Source organism: Mandrillus leucophaeus, unplaced genomic scaffold (assembly GCF_000951045.1).
Source record: "Mandrillus leucophaeus isolate KB7577 unplaced genomic scaffold, Mleu.le_1.0 Scaffold9, whole genome shotgun sequence".
Taxonomy (NCBI): Eukaryota; Metazoa; Chordata; class Mammalia; order Primates; family Cercopithecidae; genus Mandrillus; species Mandrillus leucophaeus.
Genome location: NW_012109807.1, coordinates 2592209 through 2604516, shown reverse-complemented (window position 1 = coordinate 2604516; position 12308 = coordinate 2592209).

Genomic DNA, 12308 nt, shown 5'->3' with positions numbered 1-12308 from the left:
AAACAAACAATAACATCAAAAAGTGGGCAAAGGACACAAATAGACACTTCTCAAAGAAGTGTCACATTTATGTGGCCAACAAACATATGAAAAAAGCTTCACATCACTGATCATTACAGAAATGCAAATCAAAACCACAATGTGATACCATTTTGCCCCAGTCAGAATGGCCATTATTAAATAGTCAAGAAACAATAAATGCTGCCAAGTCTTTGGAGAAATCGTAACACTTATACACAGTTGCTGAGAATGTAAATTAGTTCGACCATTGTGGAAAACAGTGTGGCAATTCCTCAAGAATTTAAAACCAGAAAGACCATTTGACCTGGCAACTCCTTTACTGGATATATACCCAAAGGAATATAAATAATTCTACTATAAAGATACATGCACACATATGTTTATTGCAACAGTGTTTACAATAGCAAAGACATGGAACTAACACAAATGCCTATCAATGATAGACTGGATAAAGAAAATGTGGCACATATGCACCATGGAATACTATGCAGCCATAAAAATGAATGAGATCATGTCCTTTGCAGGGACATGGATGAAGCTGGAAGCCATCACCCTCAGCAAAGTAACACAGCAACAAAATAACCAAACACTGCATGTTCTCACTCATAAGTGAGAGTTGAATATTGAGAACACATGGACACAGAGAGGGAAACAATACACACCGGAGGCTGTCAGGGGGTGGGAGGCAAGGGGAGTGACAGCATCAGGACAAGTAGCTAATGCATGCAGGGCTTAAAATCTAGATGACAATGACAGGCTGATAGTTGCAGCAATCCACCATGGCACATGTATACCTATTAACAAACCTGCAATTTCTGCATATGTATACTGGAACTTAAAGTAAAATTTTAAAAAAAGAACTGTTGGTACTCTCTTACCCACTATTTGTTTTTAATACCAGAGATTAGCAATATTTAATGTCATTAGTAGATATGATAACGGCAATAATTGCTTTTTACGAATCATTTTATATGCATCATATTGAATTATTTCAGTAATCTTATATAGTAGGTATCATTATCTCCATTTGACAGATAAAGAGACTGAGATTTACAGAAATAAAATCGTATGTCCACGTGTGTTTAATTTGTAACTACCAGAATCAGGATTTAAACACAGACTAAAAACTTCTGCCCCTGAAACCTGTGGCATTAACTGTGTTCTTTCATTGGCTTCCAAGCTTGTCACAGAACACCTTGGCTAAGCCTAGGTATTATCTTATTTTGCATTTGTCTTGCCTTCAGTTTCCATGTTGTATACAGTGTTTTTCTAAATGTTACATTTTTCACTCCTGGGTCTAGCACATGCCTAGCAAATAAAAACTTACTGATTCATTTGTTCTAGAGCAGGAGTATCTCCTCCACCACTCTTTGTACCTACCCCAATACGAGTGGAACATGGCCTCTTATTATAAAACACTTGTATTCATTGGCTTTTGGCAACACCACTAAATCACTCCCTCTCTCTTGCATTCTGTTCAGCTTGTAGATACTGCTTTGCTTTTTTTTTCTTTTTTCTTTTTTTGGCTGAATCAACATGTGAACCTCATTTTGTAGGATTTGTTAAAAATATAATTAAAATGTTGTAGAAAGGTTTCGGCCAAATTGGCCTGCATCCTAGAACCCACTCTAAGCAAAACCTCAAGGAATATACGTTCATAGAAAAGGTTTGCTCTCTGGGATTCCCTCCCAGTTGCGTTAACCTGATATTTTGCTTATTCTGCTATGATATTCCTCAGAGGAGTGAAACAGTAGCTTGCCTCATTAAGACTCATCATTTACAAGATGTTGACAAATGTTGGCATTTATCCTGTTAACGTAATAAATGTGAGAAAAATGACCATTTGGCATAGATAGTTCCATGCAAAATGCAAGCATGGTTAAGAATGAGGATGATTTGTTATGTCTAAGCAGCATCGTTCAGTGCTACATATTGGGGTAAATATGTTTTGGAAATAATAATTATTTCTTCTTTGCCCACAAATATAATTTTTCTTTTTTTTGGCAGTGAGCAGGCAAGGTAGTTCAAGATATAATTAAAAGTAGAACTCAGAAAAACAGCTATATAAATCTCATTTGCTTATTTATTTTTTTTTACTTTAATAAACTTTTGAATTTTTCTCCCTTTTGGAACCAAGCTATTATTTTTGCTTGATGTTTTAATGCTTGGTTATGATTTTCATACCATATGTGGTTATCTGACACACGTTTTTATGCTTCAATGTTATAATCCTTTAATTTTAAAGCAAAATAAATGACAGAAAAATAAGTATGAAAAAAATTATGAATAACTAGTTTGATTTTGTTTTAATGGAAAGGATTTAACCTCTAGTAGTGAAAATAGGTTGCGAATTTCATTTATTTAGATTTAAAGAATTTGAATTTGACAACACGCTTCTAGGGTTGTGTATATGCTTATGCACACATACACACCCTCATATTAGGAAACAGAAAAGTAACCCCTGACCTCCAGAAGTTGGCCCAGCACTCAAAGCCAGGCTTCAGTGTTGTGTGGAACAAGATTTCAGAAAACATCAACATCAGACAAGGCTATTCCATGATGGATCAGTACAAACACAAGACAACATCATGGTTGAACACAGGCATCATGAACATTGTCTAAACCACAACAATGACCAAGCACCCCCTTGTCCTGGCTTGTATGAGTGACTACTGCTTCTTGAGTAATTAAGTACACCTTTGCCTTTATTTAGTTTTGCCTCTTTCTACAAAAGGTTTGTTAAGATACTCAATCACAGAATTGCTCTGGCTTCCTGACAGCACCCAATCCACCCCCAGCCCCACGTCCTGGAACTCACCCCAATGTCACCTAATCCGAACTTGAATTCTCTTTTTTAAAAACCTTTAAGTTCAGGGGTACATGTGCATGTTTGTTATATGGTAAACTTGTGTCAAGGGGGCTTGTCGTACAGATTATTTCATCACCCAGGTGTTAAGCCTGGTACCCATTAGTTGTTTTTCCTGATCTTCTCCCTCCTCCCACCCTCCACCCTCTAAAAGGCCCCAGTGTGTGTTGTTCCTTTCTATGTGTCCATATATTCTCATCATTTGGCTCCCCAAACCGCTGCTCCAAGAAATCAGAGATGACACAAACAAGTGGAAAAATACTCCATACTCATGGATAGGAAGAATCAATATTGATAAAATGGTCAATTTATAGATTCAATTTATAGATTCATAGATTGAATGCTATTCCCATTAAACTTCCATTGACATATAACTCTCTTCTAATACCCAACTACTGAGACATTCCATGGTTCCGTGTGGTGTGAGTTCTCTCTCTCTGCAATGAGCAACACATCCAAATTGTCAAATATACGTAGGTATTCTCTTGGTGGTCTTGGACTGCCATGCATTAATAATATATAAGTGATAATATAATCATATTGCTTAGAAACAGAGGCAATCATATAAGAACCACTTTAAAATTAAATGTATATATTTGAAAATCTTTCTTCCTCCAAATTTCTTCAATCTGTTTTTATAATTCCTCAATGAGGTAAGTATTGATATAATAGTTTAACATACAGATTAAGATGAAAACAGTTAAGGGAATTAGTAGTTTACATTTAAAAGTAGCAAAGTGTCAGTGTGAATCCAGGTTTTCTGGCTCCTCCCTCCAGCCTTCATCTTAACATGTAGAACTGTATCAAGCACTGTCCAGTTACTTAAAGCTTGTTGAACATTATCCATTTATGTGTCTATGTTTCCAATAGATTAGATAGAAACTCCCACAAGGCAGGGGCTAAGTCCAATGGATTTGCATTTGACTATTCCTAAGGCACATATAAGGTACTCAATAACTTTTTGTTGAACTCAACCAAGGAATGAGTCAGAGATGGAAGCTATTTCTACTGGCAAAAGGAACACAGTTCTAAGGGATCTAGACAAACAGATTCTTCTCAAGTTCATATCAGAAAGCAATTGTATTAGCAAATTTCTGTGTCCTAGTAACCATTCAGAGACAGAATCATTGTTCCCCTGGGGGAACCTGAACCAATTAGAAAGGGTTCTACTCACAAGCTGAAATTCCGAGGCCAGCCAGGTGGGCTACCAAAACAGAAGGTTTGAAACAGGGGTGCAATGATGACTTACACAAAATCTTCTAACATCTGACTTCTCGGATGTTAAAAAAATGAAGAAAATTCAAAAATAGAGAAAAATCAGCACTGAAAATTAGGGGAGCGGTATAATCCAAATGCACGGTACATTGAAAATGCCTGTTAGACTTAAGGGGTGAGATTAAATCAAGACATGAAATCAACTTGTCACTTCCCTCCCTATTAAAATAATAACCCCAATGAGAAATACACAGAGGGTGCTTGGGACCCCAGGCACATAGCTTAGTTTAGAGGGGCAAGGATGGAAGAGAAAGCACATTTTAGGATAAACAAGGAAATGTCCACACATAAATACTGGTGATGTCTCTGATACAGTGATCAGAATGGTAAGGACACAGATATCTTCAGGATAATGAATCAATGTAGAATTACTGTTCAGAGAGCTTAGGGAAAATATACTTACACTATGATTATCAATATTTAAATATATAGATAGCTAAGAACAAAGTAAATAGACATAATAATAGTACTTAGATTTGGCTGATGGTGATATAAGAAAATATGCAAGAAGTATGACATAAATTAAAGTGTCACAAAAATCCCATGAATAATTCCAGTCCAGGCATTACTGCCCTCTTTTAAAATGTAACCTCTGCCCCAACTCCTGCCTACCAAGGTAGGGTGAGCCCCAGAAAGTGAACTGGAGGCAGAGCAGTGGATGGGTTCACTGGGGCTTCTTCTTTGACTTCACTCCACCTTGCCTTCCTCTCCCCTCTTCACTTTGCTTGATCCTCTGCAGGCTTAGACTTAGAGCATCTCTGTCAACCCATGTCTTTTCTTCCTGCCCACTGTCTTCTGGCTCACAGCTTGTCTCATCTGTGAAGCTGAGGTAGCTGTCCCTTGGCTCATCCTTGGAAACCTATCTGGAGAAGGACTGCTGCTCGCTACCTAAGCCTGGATTCTTCCCCTTCCACATTCATCCAAGCAGGTTGGAATAAAGCCACTTGAATTAGAAAAGGAATGAGATTGCTTGCTGGTCTCAAATATGGAGTAATTACATCACATTTCTAAAAGATGTGCAAATCCCATTGAGATAGAAATGCCACCTAAATGTAGACATATAAGTCATTTCACAGTACTATTCCAAGATGTCCTTAAATTTATAACATTTTCAAAATTGAGATAATCTCACAGTACCTGAATATTTTTATGATTCAGGTTTTAAAACACGGATGTACACTTTCGGATATAATAAAAGATATATGGAAAATCACTATCAGAAAGTGATATAAAAGGATTTTTTTTAACTATTAATGTCCCTGATAATAAAACATGTGACAGATTAAAATACAGTAGTTATATACAAATATGTGATTTCTTTTAAATTAGAAACTATTTAACTATTTGATCTAAAAATGTGAAGCAACATAGCAAGAGGCCTAATATGACTTAACTGTGCTGCCACCCAAATCTCATCTTGAATTGTAGTTCCCATAATGCTCATGTGCTGTGGAAGGGGGAGTGGGACTAAATTACCCAGTGGGAGGTAGTTTAATTATGGGGGCGGCTACCCTCATGCTGTTCTTGTGATAGTGAGTGTGTTCCCATGAAATCTGATGGAGGAAAGGGGCTTTCCTCCTTTGCTGGGCACTTCTCCCTGCTGTCATGTGAAGAAGAACATGTTTGCTTCCCCTTCCGCCATGATTGTAAGTTCCCTGAGGCCTCCCAGTCATACAGGAACTGTGAATCAATTAAACCTCTTTTCTTTATAAATTACCCAGTCTCTGGCAGTTCTCTATAGCAGTGTGAGAATGGATTAATGCAAGGCCCATTCAATGTTTATCTCACTGTATTTTAGCATGCCTAGGGTTAGATTATAAAAATATCCCAATACCATCACCATTTAAATGATGTTACTATTGTCCAGGAAGTATACAAGTCTTGTCAATAATACTTTTACTTGCCATCCACACTTGCAATTTATTCTCAAATATAATTGGTGATGCAATAAATTAGAAGCAAGTAAATAATGCTTACTCGTCAAATCATATTATATACAACAGGGATTTAGAGTAAATGGAAGAGTTACTTGAATCCAGGCTTTTTGTGATATCCAAATGTGCTATTTTTATGGTGCTTTCAGCCACTCCAGCAAGCAGATACAAAGAACCACAATACTGATAATGATTGTGAGTAATGAATTCATTTATCCATTCAGTACTTCATTTCCCTGGTAAGTATGTGGGTATACGTTCCCACTGCAAGGTACTTTGCTAGGTGTTGTCAGCAGATCAAAGGAATGTGTATGTCCTGTTCTCAAAGACTAAATGATGCGACACTCAGGAAGCAGACCTTTGGCGTGCTCATTGTAGGCATTAATGGCTTAGTTCGTGAAGGTCTGAGGCATTTGGGAATTTTTACTCTCTTCGAGGATAAATTTGAGTCTTCTGATGGCAGAGCAGAGCAAGAAGCCAGTCACTTAGCAAGGGCCTGCGCTGATTAGCCCATTAGTTGCTATTATTCTCCTCAAGCTCACATCTTCTTTCGTTAAAGTCATCCAAGGTTACCATTCAATAAACTTAATAAGAAATATGAGGCCGGGCATGGTGGCTCATGCCTGTAATTCCAGCATTTTGGGAGGGCGAGGCGGGCAGATCACCTGAGATCAGGAGTTCAAAACCAGTCTAGCCAACATGGTGAAATCCCCTCTCTACTAAAAACACAAAAATTAGCCGGGAGTGGTACCATGTGCCTATAATCCCAGTTACTTGGGAGGCTGAGGCAGGAGAATTGCTTGAACCCAGGAGGCAGAGGTTGTTGCAGTGAGCCAGTATCATGCCGTTGCACTCCAGCCTGGGTGACAGAGCCAGACTCTGTCCCCCTCCTCGCCCCAAAAAGAAAAGAAATATAACAAAATTGTGGCATTCTCAACAACATAAGGCACTTGGGCTTTATGAGGACTCATCTGTTAGGAGGAGGCCTGGGGGCTTCCAAATATTCCAAGGTGAACCCTATGGACCCAGCTGTTTTCAGATCTGTAGTCTCTGTCTTAGCTACAGAGTGAAGAAAACTGACTCCTTCACAGATCATCTACTGCCTCAAAAACTGGCCAGTGCACTTCAGGTCATTGTCCTTCTGGTGATGTTCTGGAAGTTTAATAGGTTGTGTAGCTATCCTGAAGAGACTTCTAGGATTCAGGGTCTACATGGCTAACTATGGAGCCGACCAAAGCCAATGGCTGTCTAGTAATGGATCCAACCTCCCTAGTCACTTTCCCTTGAAGAGTTCTAGGCTTCTTTCTTTTTCTTAGCTGCCCACCTGAAGGCTCAGTGCTCTGGGCTTTCAGGTCTGGATTTTCTGTCTTAAACAGTCACTTATAGGAGAGTCTTTCAAGTTAATATAGCCTGTAGTCAACCTGTTTATTCAGAGGGAATATGAAGGAAATTTTGTGGCACAGCGGGCTCCACTTCTCTTCATTCTAGAAAGGGTCCCTTTGAACAGGAGACAGACGTTTGAGACAGTTCTCACCTCACCAAATATTTTCACTGGCATTTCTATGGGGAGTATATAAAAACAAATCCCAAAACACTTTTTATATTATTTTGAACATGTTTAAGTGCAGTTTCACTGGAAATTAATATTTCTGGAAATCTAGCTTTGAGTACTATCATCAAAGTTTAACCCAAAGGATTTTAGAGAGCTGTTGGCTAGAATAATCCATTTGTATCCACGAGAATAAATCTTCAAAAATAATTTAGCTTCTGATTGAATCTTTCTTCTGTGAATTTATCTCAGGATGCATTTGAGTTTTATTTTGGAAAACAATCTTTAAATAAATCTGAACAGGTAATACAAAATGATGGAAAGTACATTTCTGACAGCAATAGGGAATGCAGAGTTTCTCATCCTCAAGAAATACAGGCCTTAGATTTGCACTGGAGAAATGATCTAGTTTCAGAGGTAAGGTGTTTATGGAAATTGACATGTGAATATTTGCAAATTTGAAGCTTTGCAGAATAAAGTCACTTTATTTGTATACTCTGAAATAAATTCCTATTTTCTTTCATGCTTTTGTTTGCATTCAGGAGATTGCCAACTTCAAATAAAAGACTAGCTACAGTGTTAGATTGTCTGATCTAACTCTAACATAGGAAAAATTGACAACCATGGTTTCAAAAAGTTCATTTTCTGCCTTTAGCCATAGAGAACAAGGCACCCTCCTGTAATCAAATATACACAAACATTTAACATCAGGTCTTTACACTATTTCCAGAATTAATGCTACTGTGTATTTTCAGGTGAAGGGATCATTTCATGAGTAAAATGAAGGCATATTGGAAATAAGGACTTGCATGATGATAGAAATTATAAAATTGTTCTAGTGCAGCATCCCTCCTGCTCTGCTTTAACGTAACATTTTGTAAAAAAATATGATTACTATTAAAGTAAAATCTAGACAATAAATGGTTAGGTTTTCTGTTGACTGGCATACTTGTAGACCTCTTTGGTGACCTAAATTTGAACAAGGCTGGATTCTGATGGCTTAGTATGTTCCCCATTAAATATAAGAAAATCCAGTTAATTAATTAGCCCTTGGTGTTAAATGAGTTTTTTAAGCCTGAGAGATGAGGGGAACGTGGGATTTGTGGTGACTTGAGAGTGAACATTAATGATGTTGAACCCAGAGTGACTGTTAATATGGGCCACCTTGCAGCTGGGAGTCCAGTGACAGAGGGTGGGCAGGAGCAGCAGCAAGAGCTCAGAGAAGGAGACAAGTGTTCACTTATCACAGATGCTGCCGAAGTCTCATTTCCTTTCATCTTCAACTATATTATATTGCGTTTCATTGTTTTATTGCTTCCCCAGATATATTTTTAAAGTAGCAGGACAATCATTTAGTGTTCACATAGCATGCAACATGCTTATGTCAGTTTTTGCTTAATCAAAACCTAGACTAATCATGGCACATTCCAGAAGGAGAATAGATAGGCCTTTTCTATACAGTCCGAGGTCACAAGAAAGACAAATTTCTTGGCAAATTTACTAATTTACTATATATACCGACTTGGTAAGTTAACTTAATCTTTAGTAAAACCATAAGAAGCATAATAGGTTGATGGATTTGGGACATGATTTATTTATATTATTTCTATTTCTATTCTAGTTATCACAAGAGAAACAACACTTGACTATTGGGGAAGTACTCGATTTGTGTTTTAAGAGCTAACTAACTTACTAGGAAGAAATAATGTATTTTAGTTCCAATTGCCATTCTCATCTTTCACATATTATGACTATTATTTTATTCCTTTATATTGACATAGGTGAAAATTCAGAATCCATTCATTCAGCAAGCATATTAGATACTTATTCTGGTTTTTATGTTAATCTTTGTTGTGCAATTTTCCCCTGAATTTATTTTTTAAATACAGAGTATTGAGCAAGATGTTTCAGATATTTCAGAATCAGGTTAAACTCTTCTACTTACCAGAGCTCCTAGATTTAAGTCAGCCTCAACCTCTCCAAAGAATATCAGCTTCATAGAGGCAGTGATATTTATCTACTTTTTCTCTTGCTGTTTCCCCACATGTACCTGCAACAGCGCCTGCTGCATAGGAGACCACTGATAATGTGTTTTTTCATGAAGAATCAACTCAGTCTCTCAATTTGCCACAACTCTGAACCTGTAAGTATTGTATTTTTCTGAGAATAATTAGTAAAGTAGCCTCAGTCAATGACAGCACTTGAAAGAAGTTGGAAAAGGCATTTATTCCTGTTTAACCCCTTTTTAAAAACACTAACCCCTCCCATTCTTACAAGGGCCAATTAAAGATACTCAATATATTCCAATCTAGAAGCGAATTGTCTGGATTCAACAGTCCATTAATGGTAATTGAACAAAGTTAACTTTTAGTGTCTTTTTGAAGTAGGTATACATAACGTGTATCACAAAAGAGGTGAATTGTTAAGTGAGAGCAGATGAAGTTAAGATATTTAAATCAAGTTATTTTAGAGAACTCTTAAGCTAATTATGCTCAGAAAAGTAGCTGCTTCTTGGCTTATAAAAGATAGCACCTCTTTCAAACAGGTGTAGCTGGGATAGGATGGTACACTTAGCAAGCCCCCTCAGTACTCTGTGTGGCCACTTAAGAGAGATTTTAGAGATTTCCTAGATTGTCTCCAAAACGTTACTCCATTTTTGAGGGATTGCCTGAAATATCATTGATGGCACTTAAGCTTAAAGATTAATCCCTTGTTAAAATACAGATATCCATGGGAAGGATGACATTTTAAGCTGCTCCTGTCATTTTTATTTCATTGAAGGCAATGGCTAAAATCAGGTTTTGAGTGAGGCAATGAAATCAGAGATAACAAAGCCTTTGGATACTCAAGAGAGAAAAGCCCTTCTAAGGACACAGGCTTCCTATATCAGGCCTGTGGTCGGATTGGCATGAGTTCTGTCCTGGGGCTGAGTCCTGGAACATACAATCTAGATTTGTTTTTTCCCATTTCTTGGCACAACTATCTGATTAGATGAGGTTGAAAGTCCTTGCAAAAACTAAGTCAGTTCTCATTATTTTTTTATTTTAAAATGGTGTTTGGCCTTACCTTAATTAGTCCTTGTATTCAACAAGGACAGGAAGTGACCCAAGGAGATATTTATCTCCTCAGCCTTCTTCATCTTGCCTAGGGTAACTTTCAAGTAACAGCTACTAATACCGTACCACCTATTCCTTTTAAAAAATTGCAACCCTGGGAGTTCTATTCCTAAAGATTCACAATGTTTTAGGGGAAGATCCTGCTCCTGGCTCTAATGCTAGAGTTTGTAATACTGCCATTTTTACTGAATTGAATGAAATGGCTAAAATCAGTTTCTAAGCGAGAACTGATATCGCTCATCTTTGATAAAACCCCAACACAATGGCTTGTTGTATTGTGAAATGGTTAGGAATTGAGTGATTATACTTTTGATCTATGAACACTCTTGAACATGTTGATTTTTACTTTGGTAAAACTGTGTTCTCTTTTTCAGGCCACAAGCTTTTCTTTCAAAAATGTATACCCAGCCACCCCCAAATAAATTCACCATTTCTATACTAATATTTCATATAAGGAACCTTGCCTTTTTATTTCAAAGGCAGTATTCTTCCATTTCTCCAAAGGTGAGTCAAAGATTAGAAATAAACATGTAATAACAGAAAACTCTTGGTTTGGGTAGACTCAGACGTCTGTGAGAATAATAGCACGAAATACTCTGGAAAACATTTATAATTCACCCTGTGTTATGCTGTGGTATACATCTAAAAAAATACATACAGATTGAATCCTCGAAGTCAGAGAAGCTAAAAGACTCAGGCTTTACTTGCAAGAAATTTACAGTTAATGTGTGAATGACTGAAGTAAATGATAGAAATGATATTTCATAAACGAGGTTCCAGTAAATAGTGACGTGGGAGTTTAGAAAAGAAAGCAAATATATTTTTTCTGGCTAAGAGATTTACAGAAGCAGTGAGTAGAAGGCTTTGTTGGGCTTCAAAGTTCACATATTTAAAATGTCCAGACATGGAGGAAGAGAACTTCAGGTGGAACAGAAACGTGGCAGTGGACAAGGGTGAGTGAAGATAGATGAGACGTGCTGTCCATTTTTACATGAGAATGAAAGCTCATTCATTATGAATGAGATGTGTTGACCTAACATTTGGAAGGACAGTAATAATTGCCCAGTCCATTAGTGTGCCCTTGGTGGTGTAGACAATGGGGACAGGTCCTGGATATATTAAACAGGACAGAATCATTACAATTGTGCATTAGGAAATTTAATTCTACAAAGATGTATGGTAAATTAGAAAGGGGAAGAGTCTAATATTGGCAGTCCAGTTAGAAGGGCCTTTGAACAGCCCATTGAATATCTGGAACGTTGAATGCTAATATTAGGAATATTTCCAAGACAGAGGAAATGATGAGCAGACAATGATTTTATATGTGTGTGGAAACCAGTTGAACGTAGAGTTACAAATAAGACTAGGACTAATAAGTGAGAGAATGGAGTGTAGACAACTGAAGATGGAACCTTGATTCATTTATATGAATCAGTAGATGGAGAGAAATGAGTTAAGGGATGTTCACCTTCCAGATGACGTAGTGCAAAAGTATGCACCAGTTACAATAGTGCATGAACCCTTAGTACTTAGTATGCTTTCCATTC